The sequence below is a fragment of the Bidens hawaiensis genome, unplaced genomic scaffold, assembly GCF_021521415.1.
Source record: "Bidens hawaiensis isolate Kalapana, Puna unplaced genomic scaffold, B.hawaiensis_p1.1 tig00000237_1, whole genome shotgun sequence".
In the NCBI taxonomy this organism is placed as follows: Eukaryota; Viridiplantae; Streptophyta; class Magnoliopsida; order Asterales; family Asteraceae; genus Bidens; species Bidens hawaiensis.
In genome coordinates, this window is record NW_027491021.1 from 4,551,580 (window position 1) to 4,572,729 (window position 21,150).

Genomic DNA, 21,150 nt, shown 5'->3' on the forward strand with positions numbered 1-21,150 from the left:
CCTAGAAACATTTTAAGTTGTCTGCTAGGACTCACCAAGGTCAAATGTTGAGACTAAAGAAATAAGGTGTACAAGACTAGACATTACTAATGTTATTGAATTGCTACCGAGGCACCTTAATGGGATTGAGCCGAGGCCTAATGCACGACATACAATAGTGAAGCCTGTGATATCATTGGTTATAACTTTTAAGTGTGACAATACATTTATTAGAAAGTTAAAAAAAACAAAAGATTATAAATTCCACAACAAAATTTAAAGAAAAAAGAACCCAGTCTTTGCTCTTGTCAACAGACTCTTGATTGCACCATCATCTGTACAATTTCTGGGACATAAATCAAACTCTGAACATGTAGCATGTGTTTAGTTTGCACCCTAAATCTTCACTCAAACAGGTTATGTGGGTTAATATTGAACATTTATGAGTCGATTAACTCTTTCTTCCTTTACCACCTTTCTTCTTTGTGGCACGTGGACGATCAAAAGAACCCCTGGCGGCAATCAAACATGTTAGCATTTAACATTACTAGCATGACAAAGATACATGTCACTTGTGACACGTAAACAAATAAATATATTAATTATGATAAATTAGGTCATTGTTTATAAGTTAATAGTTGGAAAATTACCTGCAAAGTTGAGGAACTGTCCATGAACCCACAGTCCCTTGTGTCAACGTTTGATTCACATGCGATTGTTTATATTTCCGCCAGTCAGCAAGCATGATTTCAAGGTCATGAACCTTGTTCTCCAACCCAACACAACAATTGGCATGCATTGTGCATACTTTGTTTAGATCTTGGCTTGCCTCACAAAAACCACCAAAGTACCCGGTATCTAGGAACCGAATGCGTAACCCAACATTTGCGATGAAAGGATTAAACTTGATCTTATTGAACACGTCTTGATCATGTAGTTGCGGGTAAGTTAGCCTTGAGTTGTACCAAAATTTGTAAAACTGAACTGTTTTGTTGTTTGACTTGACATAATTAAAACCTCCATTTGGCCAGTTGTTCAAGTCTGTTGGGTTTCGGTTAAAATAATCGCAAGCAATTTGGAAATCAGCGTCCTTATGAAACTGTGGAAATGGGTCTCTAAACCACATTATGTCAGCATCCTGGATATGAGTTGTTTACACATTAAAACCTCCATTTATTTTTCTGTTTTGGTAACTCATTTGAGCTGTCTACATAAAATCTATTTCTTTTTTGTCTGAGAGTTAATGTTCCACTTAAATGTGACTAAAGTTAGATTTTTCAGCAAATATGTATATATTGATGAATTTTTTGGTATTTAGAAAACTTTTACTTGATTGAATGAAATATAAAGGAGGAGGTAGTAAGTACCGTGAAGACGAAGCTATACCCTAAATCAAGAACACTTCGTAGGAAATCAATTCGTCTCCACATCATCTTCAAATAATCTGGTGCCATAAAATATGCCTCTTCTGAAAAGTCCGTCCCACGGGTGCTAAGATTGTAACAATGTGGATGTAACTTCAAGCATCGAGCATATGCCTTTTGGTCTAAACTTACAACAATCAAGTGTTTCAAGAACAGCTTCGTTTGATCCCCAATTCGAAAGCTTTCCAAAAGAAGATCAAACATAGAGTTTGGTTCAGCCCATGCATCGTTCAAGGTCGTAATTATAACCGTGTTATTACTCATTGTAGCCTTTTTTAGTACGATTTTCAACTCTTTAAGATTGATATCCTGCTGAACAAATTTTGAAACAATAATTAGGATTATAAAAATGGAAACACATTTTAACATAATTTTGGAAAATTGGATTTAAGTAATCCCAACTATTGACTATTGGCAAATAACAATTCCAACTAACGAAATGTCTACTTAGGGTCTCATCTTTTAATATATTTATTCCAACGATCTGTGAGTATCAAAATCCTAACACTGTTAGTCGCCCACAACTAGAAAAACCATTTTGGTCGGAAAACTCCTTTCATTCCGGAAAACTCAACCTTATCTTCCCAAACCTCTTTGTAGTCTTTGATCAGACCTTTAGGAACTTGTTTATAGTGAAAGCCCCAGTTATTGAGGTTGCCATGACACTAGAACCACCGATGGAGTCCGTTGGTGGTGCTTAAGTGGTGGTGAGTTGGCTGGTGCCTTGGTGGTGGTGGTGTGTAAGTGGTGGGTATCAGCTGTGGTGGTGGTTGTCAGCGATGGTGTTCAAGTGGTGGTTATGGTCAGCAATGATGTTTAGCTGGTGATGGGTTCAGATTGAGTTTTCCGGTGAAAAAAAGGATTGAGTTTTCAGACCAAAAACGTATTCTGGCGACTAACGGCTTTAGTATTTTTTGTTAGTCGCAGATTGTTAGAAGCAAATATGCAAAAATATAGAACCTTCAGTTGACATTTCATTAGACTATTTTTTTATAGAATGACGACTTTTTTGTATTGTTGGTCACCGCACTCCCCAAATTAGAGAGCCACACTGCCCCACTCTAGCCAAACTATGTTGTCTTAACCGCGTCCGCATTGGCTTCAGAGTTTGGCTTGGGCGTCCATAGGAAACCATACTGTCGGCTGCCATTTGACAGTAATTGTACCTCCACAAGAGCATAACTCTCTGGCATATGGTGGGACGAAAACCTGGGCGAGCTCAGGATTTAAACTAACAACCTCACAAGGCTAACTCAAATCCTTCATTAGTTAAAAATGTTATTTGCCAAATAGTCAATATAAATAATTAGGATTATATAAATTCAATTTTCCTACTATAAAAAATATTCGTGTGACTGTGTATATGTATATTCAAAGCAGGGCTGTAAGCAAACTGAACTGCACCGAACGAGACATTATCCATGCTCATCCACTAAACTTTTGCCAAACAACGAACGGTTCATAAACACTCTGCCCCAACGAAAATTCGTGTTCATGTCTGTTCATTAGGAATTAAATTTTTATGTGTCCATTTGTGTCCAATCGTTAATATTGTAAACAGACACTATCAAACACTAATGAACAAACGAACACTGATGGACACTAATAGACATTAATGGACAAAAACATAAACGACTCTAATGAACAAACAAACATAAACAATTACATATTAATTCAAAAATAAATATCATAAACTCACACAAGTTCACCCACAAATTCAGAGTTACACAACATGATATCCAAAAATACTTAACACTTAGGATAGTAGCCAAAACATTTCTGGTTTGTTTATTAAACGGACGTTACCGGGTGTAATCAGAAAGACGTTCACGAACACTACTGAACGAGCGTGACCTCTGTATTTGTTCGTCCGTTAAGCTTACAGAATGAAAATATTTTGTTTATGTCTGGTTCGTTTATTAAACAGACGAACATAAACGAACTTCCCACCAAACGAATGGCCAGGCGTCCGGTTCACTTACAACCCTAATTCAATGCAATTAAAGGCATGACTTGGTCATGTTTTCGAAAAAAAAAATCAATTGAAAGTTGGATCTAAAATATTGCATACAAGGATAGGTAATGGAATAGAAACAAATATTAATATTTAGGTAATAAGTTAAATAATATGAAAAGTTAAATAAATTACAAGCAAGTTGACTATGTATGTATAATACCAAAAATGTTCTATCTAGATTTTTTTTTAGTATATTTTAAATTACTCATTTATAGTTTGCATGTCTTGTTTTGAGAAAAAATTGTACTCGGTCTATGCATCATCTAGAATTTTATTTCCTTATTTAACTAAATCACTTAATTCATGTTATACCTTATTCTCAACCATTCCATTTATATTATATAAATACAAAAATGAAATAAATGAAGAATAAAAATAATATATAATTGGGTGAGGTTATAAGTAGTGGCCGGAGTAAAAAAAAAATAGAAGTAGGAATGACCATTGTGAGGGTGGTCATTTCCCTCCTGCCCCTGGGGACCAATGATGTCATGATTGCAAGCTCAGCATCTCTAACGACCATTCGTCACAGTGGATATGGATAGTTTGATATTTAAAGGCCAAATTAAATTATGTATTGGTCTGATATAACGTTTCAACCAATAATAAATATACATCTTAAAATTGTGTAAATAACTAAATTTGCAATAAATATAAATTGACGTCGCTAATTAAATTCTAAAACTATACAGGTTGACTATGACGTTACGCATGATTTAAGACTCCTTTATCGACTATTTTTTTTGAACGCTGACTTTCTTATGTGTTAGACAGTTATACTCTTTAAATTTGGAGAGTTCGTTGCACATTCTGGTCAAACTATGTTGTCTTCACCGGACACACGCTAGCTTTGAGAGTTTAACTTAAACATTCCCCGTTAACTTGAAAGAAAAGTGAATAAGATTGGTACCATTTATAAATATTCAGATGGTTTGTTTGTTTTCTTTAAAAAAAGAAAATAAAAAAAAAATAAAAAAACTCACAAACACCATTTTGCCCGTATTAAAACGTGAGGTTAAACTCTTATCACTTACGTGTGACTCCACCTATTCACGACATCTTGGTACCATTTAACTATAAGCCGTTGATATTCAGTTAGTTAACTACATACATACGAATATCCTATACTTCTAGCCTTCTAGGTATATATCTTACATATAGTTATACTAAATGTAAATTAAAATATTCTTGTACAGTATTTATATACTAGTTTACTTTCAGTGTATTACACAATATTATTTTAGTTAACACTTTCATATGAATTAATTTTATACTAACATAAATATAAAGTAATAACGTTAGAGCGTCTCCAATACATATGAATTAATTTTGCACTAATAACGGTAGAGCATCTCCAATATATAGTAATTTTATAAGGCATTGATATAGATCTAGAAGAATTAAGTTTTTGGTAGTACATCGATGTGTTTGATTCCATTAGCCACAAAATTTCCTTTATTTTTTGATTTTGTTAACGGAATTAAGAACATTTTTTCATATACCCATATATTTTAAAGTTGTGTTTTCTCAAAGTTAGACTCAAAACCGGCTATTAATTATTTTTGACAAACCATATGAATCATTTATGTAATTAACTCTACAAGTTGTTAGGATTAAAGGACATGAATATATTTGTAATGACCAATATATAGTAATTTTATACATATGAATCATTTGACAAACCATATGTGTGTGTGTGTGTGTGGGGGTGGGGGGGGGGGGGGTTGTTGTGTGTTTATTTTTTCTAACCCACTTTAACTTATATATCTTGAGTTTCAAAATATAAAAGGAATTACATATAATTATATTTTGACAATCGTAGGTTAATTTTAAATATCTGAACTGTAAGCTTCTTGTCTAATTGCTGAAATGCGATATAAAGCTTCATGTTAGCCAAATAAAGGATTTTATATGTTTTAAACTGGTCAATTCAAACACCCATTAAATCTTTTTGTAGTTCTACACCTTTGTGTTCAACCGGACTAGAAACATCACCGCTTAAGAAGAAAGTATCTTTATAATGCATCTTGATACTGCTAGGCTATAAGTTTTTTTTTATGAAAGACTGTATAATTTTAAGATTAAATTACTTATATAAATAGTCATATTGAATTTCATTCTAACTTTATAAAGTAAGTAATAGATTTAATTTGAACCTATTACGTCCAAATATTCGAGTACCTTTACTTATGCCGGAATAAGTGGATTTAGCTTACTCGCTATCAAAAATACGACACCTTGGATCGTTGTTGGACGAGGTCAAAGCTAGTGATGGTGGCAAGTGTATGACAAGAGTCGGAGGTGTGGGGATGACAAAATAGAAAGGAACCAAACGTGTTAGAAACCAAACATTATAAAGTCGTAAAAGTGAAGACTAAATTCATAATTCTTCTTATAAGCTAAACTAGCGTTATCGATTTCTTTATTATATTTTAGCATCTTTTGTATTACAAATTACATATCATTATGTTAACATATTTTTTTCTTATAAAATGTGTTTCACTCAAAAGAATTCAATCAATGGATGGGAAAATATATATTTTATAAGTATATTATATTTATCAATATTTGTAAGTTTTTCAGTTTTTCCATAACCCACAAAGCAAATCGTTGGTGTAATACTATTATTTTAGATAATAGTATATTTTGTTTCGATATTCACTCGAAACTGCACTGATTTCTTACAGTTGGCACCTCAAACATGGCATGAGCCATAAAGTCAACTGTTGGATTGAATGGTCGGTTCGGGTCAAGTCAACGCGACTGACCCGAATGTGACCCGGTATGAGTTACACCGGGGGTAACGAAATTTCAACCCATTTAAACATTTACGTTAACTGGGCCCGACACACTCATTTGAGAAGATAAGTTGGTGGATTAAGGCTTTGGGTTAACAATTGGGCTTAAAGCCCAATGGGGTTTAATTGTTAAACCCTAATACCTTTCCTATAAATAGATAAAGATCATTCTATTTATGGTAACCTTAAAATAACAAACCCTAGCCTCCATCTCAAACTAGTCCAGGCACCACCGCCGCCGGCGCGTTTTTCCGGCCGCCGGAAAATCGCGACCACCCTTTGCTGCCCTTATAAACCTCACCGGAGCTCACCAGCACAACCAGATTACCACCGCAGCTCACCATTCCTTGCTGAGTTGTTGTTCCCGTCTACTGCTGCTGACCACCGGAGAACGCCGCCACCGTCAGTTCTTGTCGTCGCCGGAGAAGGATTGTGGTTCTGTGAAGGCTACTTGGTCGCCTCAAGCTGCTACAGTTGTCAGATCTAAGCTGTTTCATCTTCTGCTACCACCACATCACTTGCTAGAATCCGCCGCAAGCCGCCGCCACCGCCGGATCTTCCAATTGGTTGTTGATTGTGTCAAGTTTAGCACTTTCGTTAATCCCTCGGTGTCTTCCCAGTTTCGATAACCGAGGTATATCGACAAACTAATCTATGGTTGTTTATTATTGTTTATATCGTGCTCGTATTGTTGAATCGGATCCGGGTTCGGGTTTTTGTTTATGGTTCGTTTAAATCGTTTATATTCCGCTGCGTTTTTATAGTTCGTTTATATATCTATGTTTATTAATATTGATTAATAACTATTGAAACGAAATTATTACTAAAACGGGTTTAAAAGGTTTATCCATTTCGTTCCGAACCACCGTTGAAACCCAACAGTGGTATCAGAGCCGATGTTACAACGTACGAGTAGATCCCGGTTCATTTAAACCGGATCTACATCTTAAACTATAAATCGTTTAAAGTTTTGATCTAGATTTATTTTCGGGTGATTTTAGATTTGGTCAAAGTTTTGTTTATTTTATTGACCGAGTCAAAACGACTCGAAATTTTATTTATTTTGAATATGTAAATCCGGCCCCGACCTATGTGTTGTTTGGTTGTGTTTGGTTATAGAGCTTGTTTTTGGCCATATGGATGGTTCAAAAGTTGTAAACGGTTATTATTTATTTTTCGGTTTTCTTTTGGCTATAAAGATGGTTCAAATTTGTAATAGGGCAAATTATTGTTAGTTTATAAATTTGTAATTAAGAAGACGCGAAGATAACCGAGGACGAGCTCAAGGATTTCTTGGAGTTAGTGGGAGTTCGGACAAGATGACGGGATGCACGGAGAAGTCCATCCTTGTGGTTGTTTGTGTTGTGAACCCCTTGACCCGATCGGTCTCCCTAATTGGCTCTAGCGAGACCGATCACCTTTTGGCCATAAGGATTTACATATTATTTGCTATTGTGGTTGCTTGGATTGTTTATAATAGGATTATAATATCACCGACCTAATACCAAATAAATTTGAAAATAAACATTTTATTAACCGATTATGTTTTGCAAATTAAAAGCGTTTTGATTTCCAAAACTAATAACTTAATAGATTTCTATTAACTTAAAATTGGTTAGTCATATCGCAACAAACTTAGTTTTTAATAGGTTATCTAAAACTAAGTGTCCTGATAGATGAAAGGGTTCATCTATTCGTCCCGATAATAAATACAGTAAAATTTGACTTTTACTCTATTTGGTAATTTTAAAATTAATCCCAATTTAAAAACAATAGTTTATGCCAATCCTACTACAAGTCACACTTGAGGCATACTGCGAAATTTCAAGTGTTTGGAGCTACAGTACCGCACTTGTTTTCTAGCTTATCTCATCAAGGTGAAAGCGTTTCGTTGACACATCCGGCCCTTTCACACGTCACTATACTAGGACAACTATTATTTTACTCTCCTGTTACATGCCAAAGCTATCTGGAGACTTAAAGTGGGCAAAGATGAGGCTAAACGTATCTATACAGACAATCGTTGTCTCTATAGGCCTCATAACCGAGAATTGTGCTCTATTCACAATTGACAATCGTTGTCGGTCTGCCTAACCACTTATTATTGTTGTGTGTTACAGCTGCCTTTAATAACTGGAAGCCAGATTCCCATATTCCTAATTAATTAATGTTATTGGGTCATTAATAATAGGACTACAACATCGAAAATACTAATTAAATTTACTTTTGCTTAATTAATCAGATGTCGTCAAGCATAAGGATGACTCGGCTGAGGTCTCCTGCATTATGCTAGCCACCATGACTTCTGAGCTTGCTAAAGGCTTGGAAGACTTTGGTGCCTATGATATGCTTGTGCAACTCAAGGGCATGTTCCAGAAACAAGCCCGTCAAGAACGTTTCGACACCATGAAACAACTCATCAGTTGCAAGATGGCAGAGGGGTCTCCCGTCAGTGCACATGTTCTTAAGATGAAGGGGCACATCGATCAGCTTAAGAAACTTGATTATCCCCTGCCCGATGAGATGGCAGCTAATTTCATCCTCAACTCTCTCCCCAGCTCTTACGACCAGTTCGTAATGAATTTCAACATGAATGCCTGGGTGAAGACAGTGCCGGAGCTTCATAAGATGCTCAAGACGGCTGAGATGAACATTCCTTCTAGGACCAATCAAGTTCTGATGATTCGATCTGCTGGTGTCAAGAAGCCAAAACCAAAGAATCGGGGTTTTAAGGGAAAATGCAAGAAGAAAGTTACTGTTGTTGCAAGGTTGCCACCAACACTAACAAGATAGTTGCAAAGCCAAAGCCACCGCCCTTTGAGGAGCGCAAGTGCTTCCGATGCAACCAAATGGGACACTGGATGCGAAACTGTCCCGAATACCTTGTTGAGATTAAGAAGAGAGCCAATGGTGAAGGCTCTTCTCGAGGTATTTCCATATACGTTATTGAACTTTTCACTGTCTCTAGCAACACATGGGTATTTGATACCGGATGTGGTTACCACATCGTTAATGTCTTGCAGGAGCCTGAGAAATGGAGGAAACTGAATAAAGGCAGCATGGAACTCATCGTTGGAGATGGGAAGAGAGTACCAATTCTGGCAACTGGAGTATTTCATGTTACTTGTCCATCTGGCCTAGTTTTTCCTTTGAATAATTGTTTGTATGCTCCTGGCTTGACCAGAAACATCATTTCAGTTTCGTTGTTGTTTGAACAAGGATTTAAGTATGTTCTTAATGGCATGGCTATTTCTGCTTACTTAAATGATATCATTTATTTGAGGCTAAACCTCGAAATGGTATTTATGAGATTGATGTTCAAACTGACAATAACGTATATCATCTTTCAAAACGTATCAAGACTAGCATCAATGATACTTTTCTATGGCATTGCCGACTTGGCCATATAAGCAAGGCAAGAGTTAAAAGACTCCAATCCGAAGGGATTCTTGAATCCACAGGACCGGACTCTTTTGACAATTATGAGTCTTGCTTTGCTGGCGAACTCGCCAAAGACTCCTTCACTTATAAAAGTGAACGAGCAAGTGATCTGTTAGGACTCATATATACTGATGTATGTGGACCTTTCAGAACCATGACTAGAAACCATGAAAGATACTTCGTTTCTTTTATCGACGATTATAGTCGATACGCTTATGTGTATCTTATGAAACACAAGAACGAAACTTTTGAAAAGTTCAAAGAGTTTCAAAGCGAAGTGGAAAAACAACTTCATAAAACAATTAAGATACTTCGATCAGATCGAGGTGGAGAGTATCTCAGCTGAGAGTTCATCACTCATCTAAAAGACCATGGAATTGTTTCACAGCTCACTCCACCTGGCACACCCCAACTTAATGGCGTGAGCGAGAGGAGAAATCGAACTTTGCTAAACATGGTTCGATCGATGATGTGTAGAACTAACTTGCCTCACTCCTTTTGGGGTTACGCCCTTATGACCGCCGCCCGCATTGTCAATCTAGCTCCAACTAAGAAGATAGACAAAACTCCATATGAGATATGACATAAGGGAAATAAGCCCAAATTTTCTTATCTTAGAGTATGGGGATGTGATGCTTATATCACAAGTGAGTCTGATGACAAACTTGATCCCCGCGGCGTAAAAGTTATTTTCGTCGGATACTATAACAAAAGCGGTTATTACTTCTTTCATCCTGATACAAATATGATTTCTATCAAGAGGAAAGGCTACTTCCTTGAAGAAGAATTTCTTAATCAAGGAACTGGAGATAATATTGTCGATCTTGAAGAGATTCGAGAACCACAAACAACCGCTGAAGAAGTTGGAGCGTCTGATCAACAAGTTGTTGTTGCTGATACATCAGACGTGAACACGAGCGTTCGCAGAAGTAGTAGGACTCGCAGAAGTAGTCTTTGGCGAACTCGCCAAAGACTCCTTCACTCATAAAAGTGAACGAGCAAGTGATCTGTTAGGACTCATACATACTGATGTATGTGGACCTTTCAGAACCATGACTAGAAACCATGAAAGATACTTCGTTTCTTTTATCGACGATTATAGTCGATACGCTTATGTGTATCTTATGAAACACAAGAACGAAACTTTTGAAAAGTTCAAAGAGTTTCAAAGCGAAGTGGAAAAACAACTTCATAAAACAATTAAGATACTTCGATCAGATCGAGGTGGAGAGTATCTCAGCTGAGAGTTCATCACTCATCTAAAAGAGCATGGAATTGTTTCACAGCTCACTCCACCTGGCACACCCCAACTTAATGGCGTGAGCGAGAGGAGAAATCGAAGTTTGCTAAACATGGTTCGATCGATGATGTGTAGATCTAACTTGCCTCACTCCTTTTGGGGTTACGCCCTTATGACCGCCGCCCGCATTGTCAATCTAGCTCCAACTAAGAAGATAGACAAAACTCCATATGAGATATGACATAAGGGAAATAAGCCCAAATTTTCTTATCTTAGAGTATGGGGATGTGATGCTTATATCACAAGTGAGTCTGATGACAAACTTGATCCCCGCGGCGTAAAAGTTATTTTCGTCGGATACTATAACAAAAGCGGTTATTACTTCTTTCATCCTGATACAAATATGATTTCTATCAAGAGGAAAGGCTACTTCCTTGAAGAAGAATTTCTTAATCAAGGAACTGGAGATAATATTGTCGATCTTGAAGAGATTCGAGAACCACAAACAACCGCTGAAGAAGTTGGAGCGTCTGATCAACAAGTTGTTGTTGCTGATACATCAGACGTGAACACGAGCGTTCGCAGAAGTAGTAGGACTCGCAGAAGTAGTCTTTGGCGAACTCGCCAAAGACTCCTTCACTCATAAAAGTGAACGAGCAAGTGATCTGTTAGGACTCATACATACTGATGTATGTGGACCTTTCAGAACCATGACTAGAAACCATGAAAGATACTTCGTTTCTTTTATCGACGATTATAGTCGATACGCTTATGTGTATCTTATGAAACACAAGAACGAAAATTTTGAAAAGTTCAAAGAGTTTCAAAGCGAAGTGGAAAAACAACTTCATAAAACAATTAAGATACTTCGATCAGATCGAGGTGGAGAGTATCTCAGCTGAGAGTTCATCACTCATCTAAAAGAGCATGGAATTGTTTCACAGCTCACTCCACCTGGCACACCCCAACTTAATGGCGTGAGCGAGAGGAGAAATCGAACTTTGCTAAACATGGTTCGATCGATGATGTGTAGAACTAACTTGCCTCACTCCTTTTGGGGTTACGCCCTTATGACCGCCGCCCGCATTGTCAATCTAGCTCCAACTAAGAAGATAGACAAAACTCCATATGAGATATGACATAAGGGAAATAAGCCCAAATTTTCTTATCTTAGAGTATGGGGATGTGATGCTTATATCACAAGTGAGTCTGATGACAAACTTGATCCCCGCGGCGTAAAAGTTATTTTCGTCGGATACTATAACAAAAGCGGTTATTACTTCTTTCATCCTGATACAAATATGATTTCTATCAAGAGGAAAGGCTACTTCCTTGAAGAAGAATTTCTTAATCAAGGAACTGGAGATAATATTGTCGATCTTGAAGAGATTCGAGAACCACAAACAACCGCTGAAGAAGTTGGAGCGTCTGATCAACAAGTTGTTGTTGCTGATACATCAGACGTGAACACGAGCGTTCGCAGAAGTAGTAGGACTCGCAGAAGTAGTCTTTGGCGAACTCGCCAAAGACTCCTTCACTCATAAAAGTGAACGAGCAAGTGATCTGTTAGGACTCATACATACTGATGTATGTGGACCTTTCAGAACCATGACTAGAAACCATGAAAGATACTTCGTTTCTTTTATCGACGATTATAGTCGATACGCTTATGTGTATCTTATGAAACACAAGAACGAAACTTTTGAAAAGTTCAAAGAGTTTCAAAGCGAAGTGGAAAAACAACTTCATAAAACAATTAAGATACTTCGATCAGATCGAGGTGGAGAGTATCTCAGCTGAGAGTTCATCACTCATCTAAAAGAGCATGGAATTGTTTCACAGCTCACTCCACCTGGCACACCCCAACTTAATGGCGTGAGCGAGAGGAGAAATCGAACTTTGCTAAACATGGTTCGATCGATGATGTGTAGAACTAACTTGCCTCACTCCTTTTGGGGTTACGCCCTTATGACCGCCGCCCGCATTGTCAATCTAGCTCCAACTAAGAAGATAGACAAAACTCCATATGAGATATAACATAAGGGAAATAAGCCCAAATTTTCTTATCTTAGAGTATGGGGATGTGATGCTTATATCACAAGTGAGTCTGATGACAAACTTGATCCCCGCGGCGTAAAAGTTATTTTCGTCGGATACTATAACAAAAGCGGTTATTACTTCTTTCATCCTGATACAAATATGATTTCTATCAAGAGGAAAGGCTACTTCTTTGAAGAAGAATTTCTTAATCAAGGAACTGGAGATAATATTGTCGATCTTGAAGAGATTCGAGAACCACAAACAACCGCTGAAGAAGTTGGAGCGTCTGATCAACAAGTTGTTGTTGCTGATACATCAGACGTGAACACGAGCGTTCGTAGAAGTAGTAGGACTCCCGTACCAAATTCTAGATACTTATGGCATCTAGATGGTCCCGAAGTCTTATTAGTAGCCGAATCTGGTGACGAGCCTACTAACTACAAATCTGCTATCTTGGATCCGGAATCCAAGAAATGGCAAGATGCCATGAACACTGAGATGCAATCCATGCATGATAACCAAGTTTGGAACTTGGTTGAGCTACCCCCCGATAGTCGGGCAGTAGGGAGCAAATGGATTTTCAAGAGAAAAACCGACATGCATGGAAATGTGCAAACCTATAAGGCACGGCTAGTCGCGAAAAGTTTTACTCAAACTCAAGGTGTTGACTATGATGAAACCTTTTCGCTCGTTGCTATGACTAAGTCAATTAGGATATTGCTTGCCATTGCTGCATACTATGACTTTGAGATATGTCAAATGGATGTCAAAACCGCTTTTCTTAATGGACATATTTCTGAAGATGTCTATATGGTTCAGCCTGACGGTTTTGTCGATCCAAAATATCCTAATAGCGTTTGCAAATTGAACAAGTCCATTTATGGACTTAAGCAAGCATCTCGAAGCTGGAATCTTCACTTTGATGAGAAAATCAAAGAGTTTGTTTTTGTCAAAAATGAAGATGAGCCTTGTGTTTACAGAAAGGCTAGTGATATCATTCCTCATCTTGTATGTGGATGATATACTGATCATTGGGAACAACATTCCTATGCTTAAGGAAGTTAAGCAATGGTTGGAATCTTGTTTTGCAATGAAAGATCTTGGAGAAGCCGCATATATTCTGGGAATAATATCTATAGAGATAGATCTAAGCCGATTCTAGGGCTAAGTCAAAGTACTTACATAGACAAAGTAATGGCACGCTTCTCAATGGAAAACTCCAAGAAAGGAGCTGTTCCAATGACTAAGGGAACCGTGTTGAGAAAATCGCAATCTCCGGCAACGGACATTGAATCTAAACGTATGCAAGCAATTTCATATGCTTCTGCGGTTGGCTCTATCATGTATGCTATGTTGTGTACTACACCTGACGTCTCGTATGCCTTGAGCATGACCAGTCGTTTTCAACAGAGTCCTGTCATTGCCCATTAGACTGCTGTGAAGAACATTCTAAGGTACTTGAATAGGACCATAGACATGTTCTTGGTGTTTGGGGGAGTGGAAGAGGAGCTCATTGTAAAGTGTTACACTGATTCTAGCTTCCAGACTGACCGGGATGATTCTCGCTCACAGTCGGGTTTCGTTTTCACTCTCAATGGAGGAGCTATTTATTGGAAGAGCTCCAAGCAGAGTGTAGTGGCGGATTCTACCACCGAATCCGAATTTATAGATGCATCAGATGCTGCTAAAGAGGCTGCTTGGATGAAGAAGTTCATCACCGATCTCGATATGGTTCCGAGTATTCATAAACCAATCGAGATATTCTGTGATAACACAGGTGCTATTGCTCAAGCCAAAGAGCCAAGGTCTCATCACAGAACCAAGCACATTCTAAAGAAGTTCCATCTTATTCGGGAAATATTGGAACGAGGTGACATCGTGATAAGAAAAGTAGACACAGATCAAAATCTAGCTGACCCGTTCACTAAGCCGATGACTCAGGACAAGCATGATCAGCATAGAGATGCTATCGGGCTTAGACTTGCTAGTGATCTATTTTGATTTACTATTTGGATGTGTGGACGTTTAATCAGTTGTACTTCTCTGTTCACTTTTGATTTAATGGTTAAATGCAAACGTTGAATAATACATCTGTGTTCATTTTAATACGTTTAATCCGTGAATATTGTGTTCTAAATTATCCGTAGTCGGTCAGACTCGTGGGAGCGATTCTAAATTAAGACTATTCTGACTTTGGACTCAAGCAGTTGACTTCCAAACTCATAGACCTCATTATGAATGACGTTGGATGTAACTCGCATCAAATCATCTTCATGGATCTTGATCATAAGATGTTTTGATAATAGTATGTTCATTTAGTATCCTTAGACCTGAGATACATATTAGAACTTTCGTTTACCGAGGAATATTCTTTGATCATGTCAACCGCTGTTGCGTAACTGCCAGCCATAAAGGCATTGGTTCAGAATGTTCTGGAGTTCAGTGGGAGTTGTATGTAGTCAAGATGGGATTCTGTACTCTTACATTTAAATGTAACAGTTAGACATATTGGCGCCCTCGTTGATTCAAACTGGTAAAGTGTGAGGCCTCACCCAAACTAACTGTGTGTTTGATTGGACCACTTTGATTCTATATCGATAACTATAATAATTGAACACTATATGAGATTGATATGATCCATGTCTCATTGTTCAATTGATGTCTTATACAGATAGGATAGATGACAACGATTACTATAAATTCATTATCTTGCAATAAGGTATTCCAAGATACTTTGGTTATGGATTTAAAATGTCATATTTGGTTGGGGACAGCTATGTGTAGCTAGAACGCCTCTGGCTGTTAGCGTTGTGATACTTGACCCAAATCCGTCCAAGTGGGAGACTGTTGGATTTAATGGTCGGTTCGGGTCAAGTCAACGCGACCGACCCGAATGTGACCCGGTATGAGTTACACCGGGGGTAACGAAATTTCAACCCATTTAAACGTCTACGTTAACTGGGCCCGACACACTCATTTGAGAAGATAAGTTGGTGGATTAAGGCTTTGGGTTAACAATTGGGCTTAAAGCCCAATGGGGTTTAATTGTTAAACCCTAATACCTTTCCTATAAATAGATAAAAATCATTCTATTTATGGTAACCTTAAAATAACAAACCCTAGCCTCCATCTCAAACTAGTCCAGCCGCCACCGCCGCCGGCGCGTTTTTCCAGCCGCTGGAAAATCGCGACCATCCTTTGCCTCCCTTATAAACCTCACCGGAGCTCACCAGCACAACCAGAACACCACCGCAGCTCACTATTCCTTGCTGAGCTGTTGTTCCCGTCTACTGCTGCTGACCACCGGAGAACGCCGCCGCCGTCAGTTCTTGTCGTCGCCGAAGAAGGATTGTGGTTCCGTGAAGGCTACTTGGTCGCCGCAAGCTGCTACAGTTGTCAGATCTAAGCTGTTTCATCTTCTGCTACCACCACATCACTTGCCGGAATCCGCCGCCGCTGCCGCAAGTCGCCGCCGCCGGATATTCCAATTGGTTGTTGATTGTGTCAAGTCTAGCACTTTCGTTAATCCCTCGGTGTCTTCCCGGTTTCGATAACCGAGGTATATCGACAAACTAATCTATGGTTGTTTATTATTGTTTATATCGTGCTCGTATTGTTGTAATCAGATCCGGGTTCGGGTTTCCGTTTATGGTTCGTTTAAATCGTTTATATTCCGCTGCGTTTTTATAGTTCGTTTATATATCTATGTTTATTAATATTAATTAATAACTATTGAAACGAAATTATTACTAAAACGGGTTTAAAAAGTTTATCCGTTTCGTTCCGAACCACCGTTGAAACCCAACATCAACAACTCTTAATTCCCTCGATCGATCCCATTATATTTGCTCAAAATGAATAAATAAAATAAACAACTTAATATTTAGTTATATGAACTTTATAAGTTGACTAGGTTTTCTTCTCATATAGATATTATTAACCATATATTATTTGTGATAAATGTAATTACGTATGTCTCACTAGGATATAACATGTGTAATTAATACGTTAGTGGTTAAAAAAATAAACGTTAAATTTAATAATATACGTAATAATAGACCTTACAGATTCATAAGATATTAATAATGATGAATACAATTTTATAATTTATAAATATCTAAAAACCTCATTTAATACAACATTTAAAATTACATTTGGAACTTTGTTAATAATTCTATAAATGGTAATAGTATTAGTTGATATCCTAATTTAATAAAATGTGAAAGAATTGTTTTGCTTTAATATTATAGGTAGATAGGTAGATTGCTAAGATCACTTATTATTTTTGTTATTCTTATTGTTATAGTTAGTATGTCAATTTTTAAAGTGCAACCAATTTTAGAGCAATGAACACGCATAGTTGTAGTCAAAATTACACGTATAAAATCACTACAAACCATGTACGAGCTCAAAATTCGTTACAAGAACCCATATCCCAAAAAATGAACAACAGATTCAAATAACGATAATGTTTTGATGTACAAATGTCAAAACCCTAGCCGTTGAATTCAATATAAAGTTATAAACAATTCGAATTATATGAGAGAAAGAGTGTGGCAATGGCAACGATGCTCAGTAGCTTTCGGTTTCGCCATTTCCGCACTTTTTCTCTCATATAAATCGAACAGTTTATAACTTTATATTGAATTCAACTGCTTATAACTTTATAAACAATTCCCAGTTGGAACAAGCATCTTCGGGATTGGTGCCAACACAAGTTAGGGCTTGCAGGTGGAACTATGTTAGGGAACTTTTTGGAATGAAGAGGGTTGTTTAAGTTGATAAGAATTAAAAAGGATATTTAAGCAATTTCCTATGAGAATGAGGAAATATGTAATTATTTTAAATAGTTGGGTAAATATGTAATAAGGCTAGTAAGGGGATGTATGTAAAAAAATCCCCTTTTTTAATAGTAAATATTACCCCTATTACATTTTATACTAATAAGTATACATTTATAGTTTACTCATATTTGAACATATGATATTTAAGAAGTATGCGTCTCTATTAAGTGGAGTAGCCCGCGTTACCATTTCCAAGACACTTGATCAATGAGATAAACATACCTTGTTCTTGTAATAGATTGTTATGCTATTTACATGAAAAACGTTTTTTAGTTATTAATTTTTAGCCAGTAACATTTTGGATTTTATCACTCTATATATGATAACAAAAAATGAAAAATAGAAAAATATGAAATATTCACATGTTTAAGATGACTACAAAATTGTAAATTACAATCATTAATTAAAAGTTTGATTTAAACATTTTTATATTATAAAAAACTTGTTTATATATATGATATAGTTATTTGAATTAACTATATCAAGTTTTAAAATAATATCATTTTTTATTTTTTACTTGATTTTTTATATCTTGAAAATATGAAACTTAATTATTAAAACATATTTAAATTTTGATGGCAAGTTATCACTAATTAACATATTACCATCATAATTCTTTTCTATGTGTCACCAGGGTATACAACGTACCGGGTGGTAAAACGTGTTCCCCTCAATAAAATGACGAAGGTTCAAATATATTATGCAGTGTACATGTTGTTGATTGGTTATATTAGATTCCGCTAAAAAGAATTAAAAGAGTATATGTAAAATTTAGTTTGTTATAGTATTTTTATTTATTTATCAAAAGTATTGAGATAATAAATAAACGTAATTTTGGTAACAATTATGAAAAGTGTATTAATTTTTTTTTATAATTATTTTCTTCATTAAAAAAATAAGCAGAATGTGACAATAAGCAAAATGTGACAATCTCATATAGAAGTAACTTTGTATGCTTCTCACTATCATTTATGTTGTTGATACTAGGTGTGAACAATAACCGAATCGGTAACCGAAACCGAATCGAAAACCGACGAAACCGAACCGATATAACCGAAAACCGAATTAACCGAACCGAACTCTTCATTTTTTAATATTTTCAAGCATTTTTTCCTCTATTTCATGTATTATATATATTAATAGTTTAACACTATCATTTTCATGTATTTATATCTCCATTTCATGTTCTAATATCTCAATTTTATATATTTATACCTTCATTTCATGTAGTTATGCATTCATTTCATGTATTTAAACATTCATTTCATGTAATTTTAAGCAAAATTTTAGCCCAAATTTGATACCGGTTATTAACCGAAAATTAACCGAACCGAACCGAACCGATAACCGATCGGTTAGGTTGGGTTAATGTTAATAACCGAACCGAACCAAACCGTACACACCCGTAGTTGATACAAAAATTAGTCAACTTTCCATCAGACGACACAAAATTAGTTTCCCTTTTAAAATGGAGTTCGCCTTGACCACTAGAGTAAAAGTAAGATGTATCATATGTTATAATAATAGTATGAGTTACAAAATATAATTTGACATTAAATAATAACACCATCATCATTTTACTATAATGATTTCTAGTAAATAGAAATGACATACAAACTAAATTCAGATCTTACCAAAAACATAAGTAAACTAGTTTTTACCAACTTCATTTGCTAATTAAAATATTTATTACTAGTTTTTATGCATATTTTACAGTTCTCAGTCACATCCAGTTTTTTTTTTTTTTTTGAGCGACGATGCATTCAACTCAGAGAGTTAGTGACATGCCTCTTCAATTAAATTACATTTTTACAGTTGTAAACTTCCACTTTAATTATCTCATCAATTAAGTTTCACAAAGTAAAATTAATCAATCAAGTTACAAAACCATATATATTCATTATGCATATATTTAACTTTTAGTTTTATATAAAAGTTTGATCCAAATAATAAACTCATCCGGCTTCCATCTTGTCGGATCCAGTTAAGAAAACATTAAAGCCGATCTAAACAAAGTAAATTAAATAAGTGAATTGTATATATGCTTACCGAATGATCATCAACGGCTGGTAAAGAGTTGTAATCCCTGGATAATGGAAAGGTGATGGAAGTGTGATAGAGAACCAAACATGCAAACGTCACCACGGCAAACAGTATTACCATCTTCGGTGTCTGCTTGAACAGCTTCTGGTGGTCAGGCGGTGGCGGAGAACTCTTGTCTGGATTGCCGCCGTCTGCCTTGTTGTATCCGTTCTCTAACCCCATCGTTATGGTCTACGGTTTTGTTCTTTCATGTGTGTTTTTCTGATATATATTGTGGCATTTATATATATATATATATATATATGAATAAATTACAATAATTGTCCCTCAAATATTGTTCAAGTTGAAGTTTTTGATCATTTAAGTTTTACTGTTTTAGTTCTTTTTTTCCCACAAAAATAGTCCCTCAATTAGCCTTCTTTAGTTGTGTAGGGAGGGATTTGTGGAGAGGACTATATCATCTGAGATTATGAGAAGTGAGAACACAAAACAACAATATTTATTGTTTTTTTAATTGTATATATTTATAAAATGTAAGAAAATGTTTGTAGTTCATGTTATTTTTTTTTCTCAAACTTGTATGAAATACACACACACACACACACACACACACACACATATATATATATATATATATATATATATATATATATAAACTTCTGAATGATCCAATACATATATATATATATAAACGAAAATATAAAAATCCTATGTGTCGCGATGTGGTAGCTTCCCCTTTTTTCGGAGTCACCAGATTTGTTTAATTTTTAAATGTAGGCTTCTCATGCATTTGACCCGAATTCATGGGTATGAGTCTTATCAAATCCAAATATTTCTTAAACGGGTTATAAGGTCTCATTAAATAAAAACTAATATAACCAAATATTTGATATAAAAATCCTATAAAGTAGGGATATACTATAAAATAATATATGATTTATTTAAAACAATATATATATATATATATAATTTATAATTAAAAAACCAATTTATAGTAAAAATAAACGGGTCTTGGGTCTCATCAAACCCATATAACTTTTAAACTGGGTTATAACATCTCATTATTTGTGAAACAATTTATCATTAAACCATAAGTATATTATTAACTTTCATAAAAAAATTCAAAAAACAAATAAATATTAGAAACAAATCATATAAAACAACCCCCGTAATACGGGGGATAAAAACTAGTATATACATATATAGGGGATGGTTATCCTAAAAACAAGTAGTTTCCTAGGAAAACTAGGAATAAATCATAGTCATTGGATCATATCAATTAATGGTTGAGATTTAAAATTACAAAAAACCGTCATAGTTTCCT

At 35.8% G+C, this 21,150-nt stretch overlaps 1 pseudogene across 1 annotated transcript; it reads right to left on the minus strand.

The window, feature by feature from the left end:
* Positions 1–206: 206 nt before the first annotated feature.
* On the minus strand, positions 207–20,077 carry LOC143605003 (uncharacterized protein At4g15970-like; annotated as a pseudogene). Its single transcript, XR_013148425.1, has 4 exons — positions 19,848–20,077; positions 18,079–18,096; positions 1,347–1,715; positions 207–1,117 (listed from the first exon to the last, which is right to left on the minus strand). The product of XR_013148425.1 is annotated as an uncharacterized protein At4g15970-like (transcript).
* Positions 20,078–21,150: the final 1,073 nt, after the last annotated feature.